Source organism: Ascaphus truei, chromosome 9 (assembly GCF_040206685.1).
Source record: "Ascaphus truei isolate aAscTru1 chromosome 9, aAscTru1.hap1, whole genome shotgun sequence".
NCBI classification, from domain to species: domain Eukaryota; kingdom Metazoa; phylum Chordata; class Amphibia; order Anura; family Ascaphidae; genus Ascaphus; species Ascaphus truei.
The window spans coordinates 17,096,612-17,120,408 of record NC_134491.1 but is presented as its reverse complement, the minus strand read 5'-3'; positions in this window follow the sequence as shown (position 1 = coordinate 17,120,408).

Below are 23,797 nucleotides of genomic sequence, written 5' to 3'. Positions count from 1 at the left end.
CCGGTATTACCTCTCTGGGCATGTATGTGAATACCGGTATTACATCTCTGGGCGTGTATGTGTAAACCGGTATTACCTCTCTGGGCATGTATGTGTATACCTGTATTACCTCTCTGGGCGTGTATGTGTATACCGGTATTACCTCTCTGGGCATGTATGTGTATACCGGTATTACATCTCTGGGTGTGTATGTGTATACCGGTATTACCTCTCTGGGTGTGTATGTGTATACCGGTATTACCTCTCTGGGCGTGTCTGTGTATACCGGTATTACCTCTCTGGGCGTGTCTGTGTATACCGGTATTACCTCTCTGGGTGTGTATGTGTATACCGGTATTACCTCTCTGGGCATGTATGTGTATACCGGTATTACCTCTCTGGGCATGTATGTGTATACCGGTATTACCTCTCTGGGCGTGTATGTGTATACCGGTATTACCTCTCTGGGCGTGTATGTGTATACCGGTATTACCTCTCTGGGCGTGTATGTGTATACCGGTATTACCTCTCTGGGCGTGTATGTGTATACCGGTATTACCTCTCTGGGCGTGTATGTGTATACCGGTATTACCTCTCTGGGCGTGTATGTGTATACCGGTATTACCTCTCTGGACATGTATGTGTATACCGGTATTACCTCTCTGGGCGTGTGTGTGTATACCGGTATTACCTCTCTGGGCGTGTATGTGTATACCGGTATTACCTCTCTGGGCATGTATGTGTATACCGGTATTACCTCTCTGGGCATGTATGTGAATACCGGTATTACATCTCTGGGCGTGTATGTGTAAACCGGTATTACCTCTCTGGGCATGTATGTGTATACCGGTATTACCTCTCTGGGCGTGTATGTGTATACCGGTATTACCTCTCTGGGCATGTATGTGTATACCGGTATTACATCTCTGGGTGTGTATGTGTATACCGGTATTACCTCTCTGGGTGTGTATGTATATACCTCTCTGAACGTGTATGTGTATACCGGTATTACCCGTGTGTATGTATATACCTCTCTGGGCGTGTATGTGTATACCGGTATTACCTCTCTGGGCATGTATGTGTATACCGGTATTACCTCTCTGGGCGTGTATGTGTATACCGGTATTACCTCTCTGGGCGTGTATGTGTATACCGGTATTACCTCTCTGGGCGTGTATGTGTATACCGGTATTACCTCTCTGGACATGTATGTGTATACCGGTATTACCTCTCTGGGCGTGTGTGTGTATAGCGGTATTACCTCTCTGGGCGTGTATGTGTATACCGGTATTACCTCTCTGGGCATGTATGTGTATACCGGTATTACCTCTCTGGGCATGTATGTGAATACCGGTATTACATCTCTGGGCGTGTATGTGTAAACCGGTATTACCTCTCTGGGCATGTATGTGTATACCGGTATTACCTCTCTGGGCGTGTATGTGTATACCGGTATTACCTCTCTGGGCATGTATGTGTATACCGGTATTACATCTCTGGGTGTGTATGTGTATACCGGTATTACCTCTCTGGGTGTGTATGTATATACCTCTCTGAACGTGTATGTGTATACCGGTATTACCCGTGTGTATGTATATACCTCTCTGGACGTGTATGTGTATACCGGTATTACCTCTCTGGACATGTATGTGTATACCGGTATTACCTCTCTGGACATGTATGTGTATACCGGTATTACCTCTCTGGACATGTATGTGTATACCGGTATTACCTCTCTGGACATGTATGTGTATACCGGTATTACCTCTCTGGGTGTGTATGTGTATACCGGTATTACCTCTCTGTGCGTGTCTGTGTATACCGGTATTACCTCTCTGGGCGTGTATGTGTATACCGGTATTACCTCTCTGGACATGTATGTGTATACCGGTATTACCTCTCTGGGCGTGTGTGTGTATACCGGTATTACCTCTCTGGGCGTGTATGTGTATACCGGTATTACCTCTCTGGGCGTGTATGTGTATACCGGTATTACCTCTCTGGGAGTGTATGTGTATACTGGTATTACCTCTCTGGGTGTGTATGTGTATACCACCGGTATTACCTCTCTGGGCGTGTATGTGTATACCGGTATTACCTCTCTGGGCGTGTATGTGTATACCGGTATTACCTCTCTGGGCATGTATGTATATACCGGTATTACCTCTCTGGGTGTGTACGTGTATACCGGTAAAACCTCTCTGGGCATGTATGTGTATACTGGTATTACCTCTCTGGGCGTGTATATGTATACTGGTATTACCTCTCTGGGTGTGTATGTGTATACCAGTATTATCTCTCTGGGCGTGTATGTGTATACCGTTATCACCTCTCTGGGCGTGTATGTGTATACCGGTATTACCTCTCTGGGCGTGTGTGTGTATACCGGTATTACCTCTCTGGGCGTGTATGTGTATACCGGTATTACCTCTCTGGGCGTGTATGTGTATACCGGTATTACCTCTCTGGGAGTGTATGTGTATACTGGTATTACCTCTCTGGGTGTGTATGTGTATACCACCGGTATTACCTCTCTGGGCGTGTATGTGTATACCGGTATTACCTCTCTGGGCGTGTATGTGTATACCGGTATTACCTCTCTGGGCATGTATGTATATACCGGTATTACCTCTCTGGGTGTGTACGTGTATACCGGTATTACCTCTCTGGGCATGTATGTGTATACTGGTATTACCTCTCTGGGCGTGTATATGTATACTGGTATTACCTCTCTGGGTGTGTATGTGTATACCAGTATTATCTCTCTGGGCGTGTATGTGTATACCGTTATCACCTCTCTGGGCGTGTATGTGTATACCGGTATTACCTCTCTGGGTGTGTATGTGTATACCGGTATTACCTCTCTGGGCGTGTATGTGTATACCGGTATTACCTCTCTGGGCGTGTATGTGTATACCGGTATTACCTCTCTGGGCGTGTATGTGTATACCGGTATTACCTCTCTGGGTGTGTGTGTGTGTATACCGGTATTACCTCTCTGGGCGTGTATGTCTATACCGGTATTACCTCTCTGGACGTGTATGTGTATACCGGTATTACCTCTCTGGGTGTGTGTGTGTATACCGGTATTACCTCTCTGGGCGTGTATGTGTATACCGGTATTACCTCTCTGGGCATGTATGTGTATACCGGTATTACCTCTCTGGGTGTGTATGTGTATACCGGTATTACCTCTCTGGGCGTGTATGTGTATACCGGTATTACCTCTCTGGGCATGTATGTGAATACCGGTATTACATCTCTGGGCGTGTATGTGTAAACCGGTATTACCTCTCTGGGCATGTATGTGTATACCGGTATTACCTCTCTGGGCGTGTATGTGTATACCGGTATTACCTCTCTGGGCATGTATGTGTATACCGGTATTACATCTCTGGGTGTGTATGTGTATACCGGTATTACCTCTCTGGGTGTGTATGTATATACCTCTCTGAACGTGTATGTGTATACCGGTATTACCCGTGTGTATGTATATACCTCTCTGGGCGTGTATGTGTATACCGGTATTACCTCTCTGGGCATGTATGTGTATACCGGTATTACCTCTCTGGGCATGTATGTGTATACCGGTATTACCTCTCTGGGCGTGTATGTGTATACCGGTATTACCTCTCTGGGCGTGTATGTGTATACCGGTATTACCTCTCTGGGCGTGTATGTGTATACCGGTATTACCTCTCTGGACATGTATGTGTATACCGGTATTACCTCTCTGGGCGTGTGTGTGTATACCGGTATTACCTCTCTGGGCGTGTATGTGTATACCGGTATTACCTCTCTGGGCATGTATGTGTATACCGGTATTACCTCTCTGGGCATGTATGTGAATACCGGTATTACATCTCTGGGCGTGTATGTGTAAACCGGTATTACCTCTCTGGGCATGTATGTGTATACCGGTATTACCTCTCTGGGCGTGTATGTGTATACCGGTATTACCTCTCTGGGCATGTATATGTATACCGGTATTACATCTCTGGGTGTGTATGTGTATACCGGTATTACCTCTCTGGGTGTGTATGTATATACCTCTCTGAACGTGTATGTGTATACCGGTATTACCCGTGTGTATGTATATACCTCTCTGGACGTGTATGTGTATACCGGTATTACCTCTCTGGACATGTATGTGTATACCGGTATTACCTCTCTGGACATGTATGTGTATACCGGTATTACCACTCTGGACATGTATGTGTATACCGGTATTACCTCTCTGGACATGTATGTGTATACCGGTATTACCTCTCTGGGTGTGTATGTGTATACCGGTATTACCTCTCTGTGCGTGTCTGTGTATACCGGTATTACCTCTCTGGGCGTGTATGTGTATACCGGTATTACCTCTCTGGACATGTATGTGTATACCGGTATTACCTCTCTGGGCGTGTATGTGTATACCGGTATTACCTCTCTGGGCATGTATGTGAATACCGGTATTACATCTCTGGGCGTGTATGTGTAAACCGGTATTACCTCTCTGGGCATGTATGTGTATACCTGTATTACCTCTCTGGGCGTGTATGTGTATACCGGTATTACCTCTCTGGGCATGTATGTGTATACCGGTATTACATCTCTGGGTGTGTATGTGTATACCGGTATTACCTCTCTGGGTGTGTATGTGTATACCGGTATTACCTCTCTGGGCGTGTCTGTGTATACCGGTATTACCTCTCTGGGCGTGTCTGTGTATACCGGTATTACCTCTCTGGGTGTGTATGTGTATACCGGTATTACCTCTCTGGGCGTGTATGTGTATACCGGTATTACCTCTCTGGGTGTGTATGTGTATACCGGTATTACCTCTCTGGGTGTGTATGTGTATACCGGTATTACCTCTCTGGGCGTGTATGTGTATACCGGTATTACCTCTCTGGGCGTGTATGTGTATACCGGTATTACCTCTCTGGGCGTGTATGTGTATACCGGTATTACCTCTCTGGGCGTGTATGTGTATACCGGTATTACCTCTCTGGGCGTGTATGTGTATACCGGTATTACCTCTCTGGGCGTGTATGTATGTGTATACCGGTATTACCTCTCTGGGTGTGTGTGTGTATACCGGTATTACCTCTCTGGGAGTGTATGTGTATACCGGTATTACCTCTCTGGGTGTGTGTGTGTATACCGGTATTACCTCTCTGGGCGTGTATGTGTATACCGGTATTACCTCTCTGGGTGTGTGTGTGTGTGTATACCGGTATTACCTCTCTGGGCGTGTATGTGTATACCGGTATTACCTCTCTGGGCATGTATGTGTATACCGGTATTACCTCTCTGGGCGTGTATGCGTATACCGGTATTACCTCTCTGGGCGTGTATGTGTATACCGGTATTACCTCTCTGGACATGTATGTGTATACCGGTATTACCTCTCTGGGCGTGTGTGTGTATACCGGTATTACCTCTCTGGGCGTGTATGTGTATACCGGTATTACCTCTCTGGGCATGTATGTGTATACCGGTATTACCTCTCTGGGCATGTATGTGAATACCGGTATTACATCTCTGGGCGTGTATGTGTAAACCGGTATTACCTCTCTGGGCATGTATGTGTATACCGGTATTACCTCTCTGGGCGTGTATGTGTATACCGGTATTACCTCTCTGGGCATGTATGTGTATACCGGTATTACATCTCTGGGTGTGTATGTGTATACCGGTATTACCTCTCTGGGTGTGTATGTATATACCTCTCTGAACGTGTATGTGTATACCGGTATTACCCGTGTGTATGTATATACCTCTCTGGACGTGTATGTGTATACCGGTATTACCTCTCTTGGTGTGTATGTGTATACCGGTATTACCTCTCTGGGTGTGTATGTGCATATCGGTATTACCTGTCTGGGTGTGTATGTGTATACCGGTATTACCTTCTCTGGGCGTGTATGTGTATACCGGTATTACCTCTCTGGACATGAATGTGTATACCGGTATTACCTCTCTGGACATGTATGTGTATACCGGTATTACATCTCTGGGCGTGTATGTGTATACCGGTATTACCTCTCTGGACATGTATGTGTATACCGGTATTACCTCTCTGGGCGTATATGTGTATACCGGTATTACCTCTCTGGGCATGTATGTGTATACCGGTATTACCTCTCTGGACATGTATGTGTATACCGGTATTACATCTCTGGGCATGTATGTGTATACCGGTATTACCTCTCTGGACATGTATGTGTATACCGTATTACCACTCTGGGCGTGTATGTACAGTATATACCAGTATTACCTTTCTTGGCGTGTATGTATATACCAGTATTACCTCTCTGGGCGTGTATGTATATACCAGTATTACCTCTCTGGGCGTGTATGTATATACCAGTATTACCTCTCTGGGCGTGTATGTGTATACCGGTATTACCTCTCTGGGCGTGTATGTTTATACCGGTATTTCCTCTCTGGGCGTGTATGTATATACCAGTATTACCTCTCTGGGCGTGTATGTGTATACCGGTATTACCTCTCTGGGCGTATATGTGTATACCGGTATTACCTCTCTGGACATGTATGTGTATACCGGTATTACCTCACTGGACATGTATGTGTATACCGGTATTACCTCTCTGGACATGTATGTGTATACCGGTATTACCTCTCTGGACATGTATGTGTATACCGGTATTACCTCTCTGGGTGTGTATGTGTATACCGGTATTACCTCTCTGGGCGTGTCTGTGTATACCGGTATTACCTCTCTGGGCGTGTATGTGTATACCGGTATTACCTCTCTGGACATGTATGTGTATACCGGTATTACCTCTCTGGGCGTGTGTGTGTATACCGGTATTACCTCTCTGGGCGTGTATGTGTATACCGGTATTACCTCTCTGGGCATGTATGTGTATACCGGTATTACCTCTCTGGGCATGTATGTGAATACCGGTATTACATCTCTGGGCGTGTATGTGTAAACCGGTATTACCTCTCTGGGCATGTATGTGTATACCTGTATTACCTCTCTGGGCGTGTATGTGTATACCGGTATTACCTCTCTGGGCATGTATGTGTATACCGGTATTACATCTCTGGGTGTGTATGTGTATACCGGTATTACCTCTCTGGGTGTGTATGTATATACCTCTCTGAACGTGTATGTGTATACCGGTATTACCCGTGTGTATGTATATACCTCTCTGGACGTGTATGTGTATACCGGTATTACCTCTCTTGGTGTGTATGTGTATACCGGTATTACCTCTCTGGGTGTGTATGTGCATATCGGTATTACCTGTCTGGGTGTGTATGTGTATACCGGTATTACCTTCTCTGGGCGTGTATGTGTATACCGGTATTACCTCTCTGGACATGAATGTGTATACCGGTATTACCTCTCTGGACATGTATGTGTATACCGGTATTACATCTCTGGGCGTGTATGTGTATACCGGTATTACCTCTCTGGACATGTATGTGTATACCGGTATTACCTCTCTGGGCGTATATGTGTATACCGGTATTACCTCTCTGGGCATGTATGTGTATACCGGTATTACCTCTCTGGACATGTATGTGTATACCGGTATTACATCTCTGGGCATGTATGTGTATACCGGTATTACCTCTCTGGACATGTATGTGTATACCGTATTACCACTCTGGGCGTGTATGTACAGTATATACCAGTATTACCTTTCTTGTCGTGTACAGTATGTATATACCAGTATTACCTCTCTGGGCGTGTATGTATATACCAGTATTACCTCTCTGGGCGTGTATGTATATACCAGTATTACCTCTCTGGGCGTGTATGTGTATACCGGTATTACCTCTCTGGGCGTGTATGTTTATACCGGTATTTCCTCTCTGGGCATGTATGTATATACCAGTATTACCTCTCTGGGCGTGTATGTGTATACCGGTATTACCGCTCTGGGCGTATATGTGTATACCGGTGTTACCTCTCTGGGCGTGTATGTATATACCAGTATTACCTCTCTGGGCGTGTATGTGTATACCGGTATTACCTCTCTGGGTGTGTATGTGTATACTGGTATTACCTCTCTGGGTGTGTATATGTATACCGGTATTACCTCTCTGGACATGTATGTGTATACCGGTATTACCTCTCTGGGCGTGTATGTGTATACCGGTATTACCTCTCTGGGCGTGTATATGTATACCGGTATTACCTCTCTGGTAATGTATGTGTATACCCGTATTACCTCTCTGGGCGTGTATGTGTATACCGGTATTACCTCTCTGGACATGTATGTGTATACCGGTATTACCTCTCTGGTAATGTATGTGTATACCCGTATTACCTCTCTGGGCGTGTATGTGTATACCGGTATTACCTCTCTGGACATGTATGTGTATACCGGTATTACCTCTCTGGGCATGTATGTGTATACTGTACCGGTATTACCTCTCTGGACATGTATGTGTATACCGGTATTACGTCTCTGGGTGTGTATGTGTATACCGGTATTACCTCTCTGGACATGTATGTGTATATCAGTATTACCTCTCTGGGCGTGTATGTGTATACCGGTATTACCTCTCTGGGTGTGTATGTGTATACCGGTATTACCTCTCTGGGTGTGTATGTGTATACCGGTATTACCTCTCTGGGCGTGTATGTGTATACCGGTATTACCTCTCTGGATGTGTATGTGTATACCGGTATTACCTCTCTGGGCGTGTATGTGTATACCGGTATTACCTCTCTGGGCGTGTATGTGTATACCGGTATTACCTCTCTGGATGTGTATGTGTATACCGGTATTACCTCTCTGGGTGTGTATGTGTATACCGGTATTACCTCTCTGGGCGTGTATGTGTATACCGGTATTACCTCTCTGGATGTGTATATGTATACCGGTATTACCTCTCTGGGCGTGTATGTGTATACCGGTATTACCTCTCTGGGCGTGTATGTGTATACCGGTATTACCTCTCTGGGTGTGTATGTGTATACCGGTATTACCTCTCTGGGTGTGTATGTGGATACCGGTATTACCTCTCTGGGCGTGTATGTGTATACCGGTATTACCTCTCTGGGTATGTATGTGTATACCGGTATTACCTCTCTGGGCATGTATGTGTATATCAGTATTACCTCTGTGGGCGTGTATGTGTATATCAGTATTACCTCTCTGGGCATAGTGACCTGACTGGCTTGGGGGAGGATTTCCCAGAGCAGGGAGAGTGCAGGGCTGTTGCTAGGGGGCTGGGCAGCTTCCTCCATCCTGATTGGCTGCTGCTGGGTAATGCAGCCAAACAGGATGAGGTGTTAGGAGCCAGGGGTGAGACCATGGAGAGGAGGAAACAGCACGGAGTGGAGAGAGGTGTGTGTGTGTGTCTCGAGCACATCGCACCTTTCACCATCGTGTCCAGTATTTTTAGAGAAGTCATCTGGCAACCATAGTTAGACGGCCCAAATGGAGTAGGCGGCTCAGTCGGGACGGAAGTGTACCCTCCTCTACTTCCGTTTCGGTCAGCAAGGGGTCGGTGGCAGCCACGTGATCCTGCTAAAGCCATCACATGACCTCTAATGCCGGAGATCTGGTGACACCAAAAATGTGGATTGACATGTTTAATATTGTAAGTAAAAGGTTCAGTCCCACATAGGACCAAATGACAGTGACCTGTTTAATGGGTTAAATGCTCAGTCCAACTTAAGACCGTTGTAAGTTGTGTTACCTTTTATTGGACCAACATTAAGGTTCTTCTTGAAATTATAGTGTACAGCAGGGGTCTCAAACTCAGTCCTCCAGGGCCACTAACAGGCCAGCTTGTATGGATATCCCCCCTTCCACACAGGTGGCTCAATCAGTGGCTCAGTCAAAGACTACAATTAACCTACTGTACATTTCTCAAGGACAAACACAGCTACAAGCACTTTGAGCTACATCCCATCTGGGAACTAAGTGACTTAACGACAGCAACAGGTTTAATGGATTAAAGCAGGGATGTCACACGCAGTGCACAAGGCGTCGCAATGCGGTCCTCAGCCCGCTCAGCAGAGTTGCAGACAGATTATGTCAGGCAGGCAGACGCTGAGCTGGAACCCTGCAGGGGGTGAGCAGTTGAGTCTGTCCGCTCGATCACCCCCACACCCCATCCCTCCAAAGGGAGAGGGAGAAAGGGGGGCTGGGGAGTGGTAGAAAGAGGGGGTGGGGGGAGGGAGACAAAGAGAGGATGGGGAGAGCAAGAGAAAGAGGGAGAATGGTTAGTGAGGGAGGATGGGGAGCGAGGGGAGAGCAAGAGAGGGGATGGAGCGATGGAGAGAGGGAAGGGGAGAGGGCCAGGGAGAGGGAAGAGGGATGGGGAGAAGGAAGAGGGTGTAAGGATCCATGATCCGCGCCCCTCTCGGCGCGCTGTCTATTCACCTACACACGATCGGGTGCCCTGCATCTGCTGACTGCTGCAGCACATCTCACAGACCAACCATTACCAGCGTACCTCCTAGGGGCGCTCGCGGATCTCACTCGGCTTCTAATGTCACCTCCGCTGGCCCCACCTCCAGGCTCTTCTCGCGCGGTGACGTCACCGTCGTGCGGCGCACACAAAGTCAATCTCGTTCCACTGCACTATAGGATTCACCTGTGTTTTCCAGCAGCCAACCACAGCCAAGCTTACTAGGGAGTATGTTCCCTCCTCATTGGACTGTTCTCCCTATATGTGCTCAGCCTGCCCTCTGGCACATTGGCTGAGCATAACCTTGTGTATGTGCGCTGTGTTCACTGCAGTCCTGCCTCCTGTCTGAGCCTTGTGTCTTGTCCTGTGTTGCCTGACCTTGTTTGCTTTTTGGATTCCGCACTTTTCCGCTCCTGACCCGGTTTACCAACGATGATCCGTACCTCTCTGCTCCTGACCCTGGCTTACCCACGACGATCCACGCCTCTCCAATCCCAACCTTGGCAAAAGTACCTGCAATGATCCGTACCTCTCCAATCCAGACCTCGGCAAGTATCACTGACCATCCTGACCTCTCCTACCCTGATCCGGCTACCTCGACCTATCTACACTCCAGGCGCGCCCTCGCGTCTGTGGTTTGGCGTTTATCAAATCCCCACCTCGGCCTCGCGGTCACACCTTGTTTGTGGTGAGCGCATCGTTATAGAGGGACGGGGAGAAGGAAGAGGGGCGGAGAGAAGGATGAGGGACGGGGAGAAGGAAGAGGGACGGGGAGAAGGAAGAGAGATGGGGAGAGGGGGCGTGGAAGAGAAGGGGTGATGACAGGGAAGGAAGAGAGAGAGGGGAGGGAGAAGAGAGATACCAGTGATGTTTACATATTGTTAATACTGAAAGCTCAAAAAAAAAATTACGCCTATAATATAGTGACTATTTATTCTATTTTTTTCCTTCCGCTGCTCTGATGATGAGGCCTGAGTCTTGCAGTCAGATTTAAGAATTGGCCCCAGAGCTATTCTGAGTTTGAGCCTGGGTGAATGGGTCAGTCCCACGTAGAACCAAAGTGACCTAATGACAGTGACATGTTGAATGGGTTGAAGGGCCAGTTTCACTTTCTTAAACTCTCTGACATGGACAGTCTTCATAAACAGACTTTTCTGGAAGTTTTAAAATGTTTCCATGTAATATATTCCAGTTAGCTCAGGCCCAGAACTTCACAAAGTATTTAGAGATCAACTTGCTATGTTTATTGAAATGAGATCTATTTAATTTACTGTATAATTCCCCATATATGCATGGAGAAAGTACGCATAATTATCCCTATTTAAAGTAATGGAGATCCTTTCAGTAGGATACCTACTGACCAATAACTATGATAAACGTTACAGGATGCTTGTCAAATTTCTACCTGTGAGCATGACAGCTTAATACATCCAAATCAATCTGGATTTAATCAATCGCCCTAAGGCAAACTGTAAGAGATGTACACTTAATATCCTACACCATATCACATTTAAAATAGCTTAATCACTCATTTTGTACCAGGACATAGGACGTTTTTTTTCACGAATTCCTGAGGCATTACCTATTTCAGTTTGCGTGGAGACATCTATGGGTATATGTTTATATCCTGGTTTCAATTACCCTATACTGTACTAACCCTGTCACTAGTAATACTGTAGCAATTTACATTTGCCATAGAGCTCTTAAATAGCGGGCTCACGTACACACTACATCTGCATTCATTTATATTGACCCGTACAATGTAAAGGAGTAGCTTAGTAGTACGCGGGTGAACACGGTTCAAAGACCAATGTCTGCTGTGTCCTTGCGCAAGTCATTTTCAAAATTCTATGTACTGTATAGCGTTGCTTATACGGTCAGCTATATATATATATATATATATATATATATATATATATATATATACAGTATATATAATGATTATTATTCGTTAATCTTCTTGCTTTTTTTTCTTCTTGCGAAGAAATATTGCTTATTGTTCTAAGCATATTGAAGTTATGAGCATTTAAAGTAGTAACCCAAGCCAGTGATTTAAATATATATATATTTTTAATATAGAATTGAATCAGGGGGTTTCCGGAGCTGAGCCCCGTTAATTTCAGCTCTGGGGACCCCCTACTTGCGCAGAAACTTCCCTCTGAAGTAGGTGCCGGTAGCTGCTACGGTTTTAAAGTGTAAAGCTCCTGCGTGACATGGGCCAATAGGAAGCCGCACCGATGATGTCACAGCTTCCAATTGGCCCGCAGGACGGGAAATCTCTGAAGAGCGGACATATTGTGAACCCTGGTAGCCGGGAGGAGCAGCTACCGGCACCTAATTCGCAGGGACGTATCTCCGGAAGTAGGGGGTCACTGGAGCTGAAAATAACGGGGTTCAGCTCCGTACACCCCCTGCTTCAACCCAATACAAGAAAACAAAATTGCAAAAAAAAATCTGCCGCCTTGGATTGCCTCTTTAAAAGAGTAGAACAGCAAGTTGCTACAGTATTTTATAATGACGTACCAGGTAGCAGAGCTTTGTACTTTCACAGACGTTCAGCTCCCCATAGATGACAGCAAGATATATTGGGACACATGCATCAAGTGCTGGTACGAGTTCTCGCATCGTCCCGGCAGTAACTCCCATTCAATTCAGCAGTCTCGGAATGGGTGAGTACCGGCTTGTAATGAGTGTGCCCCATTGTAACTAAAGGATCTAGCAGTATAGATACTTCTAACCGTGAGGATTAGTGTTGTACGGGGTAGTGTTTAAAAAAAAAAAAAAAAAATGGGTACACGGCCAAAATCAATGGTTCTACCCGGCCGGGTAACCGATTACCCGGTTTGGCACTTACCTGCCGGGTGGCGGCGACATCTAGGAACAGCAGCAGCGGTGGCAGCATCGGAGGTGTCTTCGGCCGGCGGGGAACAGCAGAAATCCATTCCATTGCACCGGAGCAGGTACAGTAAGCAGTGTGTGTCGTCTGTCCAATAGGAACGCTCCGTCTCCTGCTCCGGTCACGTGGTTCCCCGGCGGCTCACACACACACACTGCTTACCTGCTCCGGTGCTATGGAATGGATTCCTGCTGTCCCCTGCCGGCTGAAGACACCTCCGATGCTGCCACCGCCACAGGACCGCCGCTGCTGTTCCTAGATGTCGCCAGAAAGGTAAGTAATAAGATTATTTCCAGCTACCCTGACATTACCCAGCGCCGGGCCCACTTCTCAGTTGCCGGGTCCGGGTAATGTCCGGGTAGCTGGAAATATGCCGGGTAACGACGGGTATCGGGTAATTCCAGGTACTCGGTACACCCCTATTGAGGCTACAAGAAATTCAGCCTCAAATGAAAACTTTACATTAAAATCTCACTCCTTTCAAACCCCCCCCCCCCCCCCCGTCCTGCTGTCACCAAATGGTCCTGATTACCGGCAGAGCCATAAATGACCCCAGAGGAGGTGATGGACGGACAGCAAAGGAACAGCAGAGAGACGCAGAACACTGCACATGGCTGCACACAATGTCAGATTTACTATTAGACCCAGGACTAAGACGGCAAAATTTGGGGGCAGCAAAAATGTTCGTCCCGATTTGCATTTGCTCTGCTCGCGGGCCTCTCAGACCTAATGGGAAGGACTTACCTGTGCCGGCCGCCTCCGTTCTGCCGCCCTGCTTCTCCTTCAAAATCGAGCGTCAAATGACACCGCGGACGTCACACACGACGTCTCGTTGCCATGGCAGCGTTTGATACCATGGACCACCCTCTTCTCCTTCACATTCTCCATACTCTTGGTATTCGGAACAAAGCTCTATCCTGGATCTCCTCCTACCTCTCCCATCGTACTTTCAGTGTCTCTTCTGCTAACACCTCCTCCTCTATTGATCTCTCTGTGGGGGTACCCCAGGGCTCTGTCCTGGGACCTCTTCTCTTTTCTCTGTACACACTCTCTCTAGGTGACCTAATCACATCTCTTGGGTTTAAATATCACCTCTATACTGACGACACACATTTACTTTTCAACACCCGACCTTACACCTGCTATACAGACCAAAGTTTCTGAATGTCTCTCTGCGATATCATCCTGGATGGCCCTCCACCAACTTAAACTTAACATGGCAAAAACAGAGCTCCGCATACTTCCTCACAAACCTGGCCCTACTACCTCCTTCCACATTACTGTTGGAAGTACCATCATTCATCCAGTAGCCCAAGCACGCTGCCTAGGGGTCACACTCGACTCCTCTCACATTCAAAACTTATCTAAAACCTGTCGCTATTCCTCCGCAATATTACAAAGATACGCCCTTGCCTCTTTTGCTCGACTGCTAAAACTCTGACTCAGGCCCTCATTCTCTCCCGTCTCGATTACTGTAACCTCCGGCCTTCCTGCCTCTCACCTGTCTCCCCTACAATCTATCCTAAACGCTGCTGCCAGAATCACTCTACTCTTTCCTAGATCTGTCTCAGCGCCTCTCCTGCTGAAATCCCTCTCCGGGCTTCCTATAAAATCCTGCATCTCGCACTCAATTCTCCTGCTCACTTTTAAAGCTTTACACTCTTCTGCCCCTCCTTACATCTCAGCCCTAATTTCTCGCTATGCACCATCCCGACTCTTGCGTTCTTCTCAAAGATGTCTTCTCTCTACCCCTTTGTATCTAAAGCCCTCTCCCGTCTTAAAACTTTCTCACTGACTGCCCCACACCTCAGGAATGCCCTTCCCCTCAATACCCGACTAGCACCCTCTCTATCCCCCTTTAAGACCCACCTTAAGACACACTTGCTTAAAGAAGCACGAGAGTAGCACCGTGGCGAACACTACACACGACACATAAAGCTTGGCCCCCTGCAGACGTACTTACCAGAATGCCCTCTGTCTTTGTACGTTCTCCCCACCAATTCGATTGTTCGCTCCTCGGAGCAGGGACTCCTCTTCCTAAATGTTACTTTTATGTCTGAAGCACTTACTCCCATGATCTGTTATGTGTATTATTTGTTATTTATATGATTGTCACGTGTATTACTGCTGTGAAGTGCTATGTACATTAATAACGCTATATAAATAAAGACATACATACATATATGGCAACCGTGACAGCGCAACGTCAAATGACGCCATGTTACCATGGTACGTTCGCGGCGTCATTTGATGCTGGATTCTGAAGGAGAAGCAGTGCAGCAGGCACGGGCGGCAGACACAGGCGGCAGACACAGGCGGCAGACACAGGCGGCAGGCACAGGCGGCAGACACAGGCGGCAGGCACAGGCGGCAGGCACAGGCGGCAGGCACAGGCAAGTGCCTAAGGGCGTCGGATGTGTAAATCCGCTGTTGGCGGCACACACGGGAAACCATGAAGTCCGTCACTTGGGATGATTTACACTGATTATTTTATTAATATTTACACCTTTCTTGATACATTAAACACACAAAGTTATTATACTACATGAAAACATTCAGATTAAACGTTTATCTTAATCCGGTTGTAAAGTAGATGTCCCGTAGGGTCCAAAAAACGGAGCACAGCAGTATCAAAGGAGGGGGCCACAAACCAGCAAAAACGGTAAAATTATTTATTAAATAACAAGTGAGGGGTACAGGGCTACTCTGACGCGTTTCGTGAACAAGTCCCTTTGTCAAAGAGTTCATCCGGTTGTAGCCTGCTTTTAAGAATGCTAATGATAAAACAGCCAGTCTGGTAACATTGCAGCGCCAGAAAGGGCGGTTTCCATTAGAACAAACTTTAAAAAAACAAAACGTTTTTGTCCTTAAACATTACAAAACTGACCAACAATAGTCATTTTAAATATGCCTGAAAAGTTTATTGTAAGTGTCTATATCTTTTGAAACGTATACCAATGATGTAAAAAAAAATGCCAATGCAGGATTCAGTCTTGTGGCTTTTGCACTCGTCCAACTGTATGATCAATGCACCACAGAGGCAGCCAAGCCAAACCAAATAATATTCCACAGATTGGAGTATCAGTCCACAAATCTCTAAAAATTAAAGAGGCAAAGGTTTTGAAACACTACTCAGATTTGTAGATACAAATTATAAGCAGAGAGAGCATTAATAGATTCTGTGGTATTACAATCAAGATTAGTTTTTCAGATCATACCAGCTGAAATAATTCAGACTAATTCAGATATAAATGTATCAGATATTATGAAGTCAGGCTTCTTTGTGGTATTGTGGTTTAAATGCTATTCAACTGAAACGTTTCCACATATTGTAGCAGTTTTAAGTTCAGTGCAGGTTTAATATGATACAGGCATCTACAATGCAAATATCATTAAACGGATCCATATGTTGTAAGCAGATACCGTTCGTTAATGAACGTGAAGGCTTACAGTATGAATCAACACTTTGTATGGTACAATTAAGATCTACAAATCAGGCTCGACTCTTTTTGGAGTTGAAGCATCAGGATATGTCAAATTGACAATCTGCTGAAAGTATACAGAGCTTGACCTGGCGTCAGAGAAATTAATGTGGCCCAAGGGTCACAGAATGCGTGTGTCATGCGCTCGGTATGTGGAGCAGCGTGAATACGGAAGGGAATGGGATTATTTCATTCCTTGTCTAGATGTGACATTTATTTATGGAACAGGAAAAGGGGATTTATAGAAGGAAGCGCCCAGCGGTAGGAATATGTGGACGTTGCTACAAGAATGGATGAGTAGGAATTTCTGCATGGCTGTTTTGCTTTCACACTATGGGCCTCATGCAGTAAGCCCCGATAAGGCTTTTTCGGCATTTTATAGCCGTTTTTTGCCCTCCTGATTCAGTAAGCCCCGATAAGTGGGAATTATCGGCAACTTTTCTTGCGAAAAAAATTTTTTCGCCACCCGGCTGCCGATAAGCCACTTATCGGGACTTTTTTTTCCCGCCTGAATTCAGTAAGCCCCGATCAGCTTTTTGGTGCTGATCGGCAGGCCAGATTGGAGATTTTATGGCCAATCCAGCCCGCCAACTAAAGTTGGCAACTTGCTGAAGGAGAAGCATCGGCAAGGGCGACACTTAGGAAAAATCAGCCCTTTTTCCTGCCTGTGATTGATGCCGGGGGTCTCCGGAGCTGATACCCGCACCGGAGCCCCCCGGCATGCATCCGAGGCAGGAAAAAGGCATTTAAAAGCCACTTCATTACCTTAGCGGCTAACCGCTAAGGCAATGAAGGGGTTAACCCACCGTGCCAGCGTTATTGTGGGTAGCGGGGATGGGTGAGGGGGGTATTTGGCCCTGGGTGTGAGTTTAGGACTTGCGGGGGGGATGCGGGGGCACTTAACCCCTTCACGACCGTAGCGGTTAATACCGCTACGGTCCTGAAGGGGTTAAGGCCTCCCGCTACCCACCCGCAAGCCCTAAACAACCACCGTTGGGGCTAATGCCCCCTTCACACACCCCCACTACCCACAATAATAAAAAAAAAACACCCCAGCACCACAATAACGAATTAAATAAATAATTAAATAATTATATATATATATATATATATATATATATATATATATATATACACCCAACAACACCTATACCCCCCTAACATACAGTATAGTAATGGGCAGAATGACTATTATCCACAAATGGATAATAGTGCAGTTGTCCATTTACAATACTTACACAACAATAAAGACTTTAAATACATATAGCACTCACCCATGTCCCACTGCCACGATGAAGGCCATCCTCATCTTCATCCTGCCCATGCCCCATCCGCTTCTGCAAAACAAACACAAGAATTACAACATCCAAATTAATGTCCCCTAACCCCTTAATCACCATAGCGGTTATTAACCGCTACAGTTATTAAGGGGTTAAGCCACCATCACCCACATACCCTCCCCCACAAAGCCCCCCAACCACCCTCACCCAATACCCACAGGGGAGTCCTACCAAATACCCTTGGGCCTAATACCCCCTCCCCCAGCACATACAGTACAATAATGTGCCAAATAACTATTATCCACATAGGGATAATACATTATTTGGCCATTATTAAACACATTCAATAACGTTAAAATGTAAATAAAATTGTACTAACCTCATCAATAAGAAGTCTCCGTCGCCAGCATCATCCTTGGGGTCCGTTGCCAACATTAGAAATAGCCACAACATTTCAATATCATTAACATAACACTGAACCCCTTAATCACCTTATCGGGTACTAACCTGAAAGGTAATTAAGGGGTGAAGCCATCCTGCAATGCCTACAACAGTTATGCATAACATCTTCAGTGAAATAAAAACCAATTGCCTAACCAAATTCCATTTAATCATTCAATCTGTAGGCTCACATGCCTCATAAAACATTGCATTTACAGTGTATACATGTAGCATAACATGTAAACTGCATGTACACGCTGCAAATCAATGTTAACAATACAATAATGCCACTCAAATCGCCATACATCACAAGAAGTATATTATTTAATACAATAAACTCACCATCAATGAATTACCACACATCAATTACATCCCTAAACAATTAAAATACCATCCATACCAATTACACAATGAACTAAAGCTATCCTAACAGAGAACCACTTCAAAACATAGAAAAAAGTACACCAACAAATACAATATACTAAAGCAAGGCTTTCCATATCCTATTGTACGGCCTGGAAGCCCAAAACTTACATCTGTCTAAAAATAAAATACATTTAGCACACATCAATGCATAGCCACAATGATTAACAATACAGAATTAGAAGCTTTAACAACACTATCATTTCTTACCCTGTATATATATCTGTACACATACATACAGACATACATACAGTGGGAAGAAATGATATGCATTATAAAAAATGAAAACATGAAAAAGCAACACAAAAAACAGTTACATTAAGTACATTTCTTTATTTAACTTACCATTACTTGCCCCCACCGACTCCCGTTGATCAGCTTACTCACGAACCAATCCACGACACCATCCACGACACCATCCAGGAACAAATCCACGACACAATCCAGGAACAAATCCACGAACCAAACCAGGAACCAATCCAAGAACAAGTGCAAGAACCAATCCAGGAAGCAAGCCACGAAGAAATCCAAGAAACAATCCACGACACGATCCAGGAACAGGAACCCATAAAAGAAAAGAAAAAAACAAATTAAACATTAAAATAATAAAACATGACAATCAAGGGTTGTACTAGTTTTATTCTTAGTGAATCTGTATTACAATACCTTGTTCCGGGGTCTTCTTGACATCCGGTGCCACGCCCTGGTCTTCAATCTTCAGGAGGAGGTCCGTCCTCCTCGGCATCTGCCTTCAAAATGAGACGACATAGGCTTTTATAGGCCTATGACGTCACATTTGTCGTCATATGGTTCCCACGGCCCTGATTGGGCCGTGAAAACCATGTGTTTTGGCCGATGTAAAAAAATTGATGACGTCACTTAAAGGCAATGCCAGCACAGCCAATCAGAATGGCTTTGCTGCTATTGCCTTTAAGAAAACGTCATGAAATGACACATGGCCGGACTCACATGGTAAGCCAGCCAATCAGAGCATGGGAACTCCATCCCTACTCTGATTGGTTCAAGTACCATGTGAGTCCGGCCATGTGTCATTTCATGACGTTTTCTTAAAGGCAATAGCAGCAAAGCCATTCTGATTGGCTGTGCTGGCATTGCCTTTAAGTGACGTCATCAATTTTTTTACATCGGCCAAAACACATGGTTTTCACGGCCCAATCAGGGCCGTGGGAACCATATGACGACAAATGTGACGTCATAGGCCTATAAAAGCCTATGTCGTCTCATTTTGAAGGCAGATGCCGAGGAGGACGGACCTCCTCCTGAAGATTGAAGACCAGGGCGTGGCACCGGATGTCAAGAAGACCCCGGAACAAGGTATTGTAATACAGATTCACTAAGAATAAAACTAGTACAACCCTTGATTGTCATGTTTTATTATTTTAATGTTTAATTTGTTTTTTTTTCTTTTCTTTTATGGGTTCCTGTTCCTGGATCGTGTCGTGGATTGTTTCTTGGATTTCTTCGTGGCTTGCTTCCTGGATTGGTTCCTGCACTTGTTCTTGGATTGGTTCCTGGTTTGGTTCGTGGATTTGTTCCTGGATTGTGTCGTGGATTTGTTCCTGGATGGTGTCGTGGATGGTGTCGTGGATTGGTTCGTGAGTAAGCTGATCAACGGGAGTCGGTGGGGGCAAGTAATGGTAAGTTAAATAAAGAAATGTACTTAATGTAACTGTTTTTTGTGTTGCTTTTTCATGTTTTCATTTTTTATAATGCATATCATTTCTTCCCACTGTATGTATGTCTGTATGTATGTGTACAGATATATATACAGGGTAAGAAATGATAGTGTTGTTAAAGCTTCTAATTCTGTATTGTTAATCATTGTGGCTATGCATTGATGTGTGCTAAATGTATTTTATTTTTAGACAGATGTAAGTTTTGGGCTTCCAGGCCGTACAATAGGATATGGAAAGCCTTGCTTTAGTATATTGTATTTGTTGGTGTACTTTTTTCTATGTTTTGAAGTGGTTCTCTGTTAGGATAGCTTTAGTTCATTGTGTAATTGGTATGGATGGTATTTTAATTGTTTAGGGATGTAATTGATGTGTGGTAATTCATTGATGGTGAGTTTATTGTATTAAATAATATACTTCTTGTGATGTATGGCGATTTGAGTGGCATTATTGTATTGTTAACATTGATTTGCAGCGTGTACATGCAGTTTACATGTTATGCTACATGTATACACTGTAAATGCAATGTTTTATGAGGCATGTGAGCCTACAGATTGAATGATTAAATGGAATTTGGTTAGGCAATTGGTTTTTATTTCACTGAAGATGTTATGCATAACTGTTGTAGGCATTGCAGGATGGCTTCACCCCTTAATTACCTTTCAGGTTAGTACCCGATAAGGTGATTAAGGGGTTCAGTGTTATGTTAATGATATTGAAATGTTGTGGCTATTTCTAATGTTGGCAACGGACCCCAAGGATGATGCTGGCGACGGAGACTTCTTATTGATGAGGTTAGTACAATTTTATTTACATTTTAACGTTATTGAATGTGTTTAATAATGGCCAAATAATGTATTATCCCTATGTGGATAATAGTTATTTGGCACATTATTGTACTGTATGTGCTGGGGGAGGGGGTATTAGGCCCAAGGGTATTTGGTAGGACTCCCCTGTGGGTATTGGGTGAGGGTGGTTGGGGGGCTTTGTGGGGGAGGGTATGTGGGTGATGGTGGCTTAACCCCTTAATAACTGTAGCGGTTAATAACCGCTATGGTGATTAAGGGGTTAGGGGACATTAATTTGGATGTTGTAATTCTTGTGTTTGTTTTGCAGAAGCGGATGGGGCATGGGCAGGATGAAGATGAGGATGGCCTTCATCGTGGCAGTGGGACATGGGTGAGTGCTATATGTATTTAAAGTCTTTATTGTTGTGTAAGTATTGTAAATGGACAACTGCACTATTATCCATTTGTGGATAATAGTCATTCTGCCCATTACTATACTGTATGTTGTGTATTGCTGCTATGTTTATTGGGGGCATTTGTCCCCAATAAACATGCTACTATGCGTTAACCCCTTCATTGCCTTAGCGGCTATCCGCTATGGTAATGAAGCAGCATTAATGTATTTTAATAATATTGTGCGGAAGCAGGAGGCCCCCTGAGCTGAAGCGCATTTATTTGTGGCTCAGAGACCCCCTGCCTCCCGAGTTACAGGCCCCGGTTTGGGCCATCGGTTACAGTGTGGACGCCATGTTTATTGCGGGGACGCTATAAACATGGCGGCGACACTGCCACCCGATGACACATACCGGGGCCTGTAACTCGGGAAGCAGGGGGTCCCTGGTCCACAAAGCAATGCGGTTCAGCTCAGGGGACCCCCTGCTCACTGTACAGTATAATTAAAAAGACATTCATGCTGCTTCATTACCGTTGCACATAGCCGCCAAGGTAAGGAACGAGTCTTTATTGATGTGTGTGTGTTTTATTTATACTATACATGTGCAGAGGGTCTCCGGAGCAGAACAGCGTTGGTTTGAGGTCCGGGGACCCCCTGCCCCCCGAGATACAGGCCCCTTTATGGGGTGCCGGTATCCCTCTGGTTTGTTTACAGGCCGCGGTCACGTGATCGGGACCTTTAAACGCCGAGGGATACCGGCACCTCATAAAGGGGCCTGTATCTCGGGGGGCAGGGGGTCCCCGGACCTCAAACCAACGCGGTTCAGCTCCGAAGACCCCCTGCACATGTAGAGTATAAATAAAAGTTGTTTTTAAATACTTTTTTTGGTGCCGAAGTTTGCGCTGAGAGAGCGGCTTGTCTCTCTCAGCTGCAAACATCTATCGGCACCAAAGGCTTATCGGGAGCCTTATCGGGAGCCTTATCGGGAGCCAGGCTGTATCGCCACAGCTCATCGGCAGCTTTGCTTTCGCAGTGCTTCAGCAGGGATCGGAAGGATTCGGCCCTTACTGAATACTGCGAGGGCAAATCGCCCAAAAAATACATTTTCGCAATTCGTGCCGAAAATTTTGTATCGGGGCTTACTGCATGAGGCCCTATGTACTATAAGCAGGGGTGCACAAACGTTTCCCCCTGCGCCCCCTCCTTACCTTGTCTTTGGCGTCAAATTATGTTCGGGGTCATGTGACCCCGCTGTGTCATTTGATGCAGTGTTGCCATGGTGACGTGTCGCCAAAGACAAGGTAAGGGAAGTTGCAGAGGCCTCACGCGATCCCCAGGCATTTCATTTAAATACCTTGGGGAAGACCGCTGAGCCCCTAAAACCACCGCACCACCCCCTGGAAAATCTTGCGCCCCCCATTTGCGCACCTCTGTACTATAGGACAGGGGTTCTCATCTCCAGTCCTCAGGACCCCCCCCCCCCCCCCAACAGGTCAGGTTTTATGGATATCCCAGCTTTAGCACAGGTGGCTGTCAATATACCTGCTTCAGTACAGGTGGCTCAATCAGGCTCACTGATTGAGCCACCTGTGCTGAAGCAGGGATATCCTGAAAACCTGAACTGTTGGGGGGAATTGAGGATTGGAGTTGAGAACCCCTGCTGTACGAGAATGCAAAAAAGAATCTATGGGGGATTTGTATCAATCCCAAATCTGTCATCAATTTGGCAGCAGAGGAGATAGTCACTAACACAATGGCTATAGAAAAGGTGTTACCTCCCTAGTGTCAGGCTGGGATATTGCTTTGAAGGCTGTAGGCAGACCTAACCCAGCAGTGCTGGGGAGGAGCCACAGCAAAGCAGAAGAACCGCGGCACGCGCTGTTGCTCACCGCCGCCGCTGTTCGAGTGAAAGGCTGTTAGGAAAAAGTAATGGGAAAACGTCAAAGCGTTGGAGAGGAACACGGCAAATTACGGGGAACAAGAGAAACATTTAAATCATGGAGAGAGACCGTATTAGCAAAC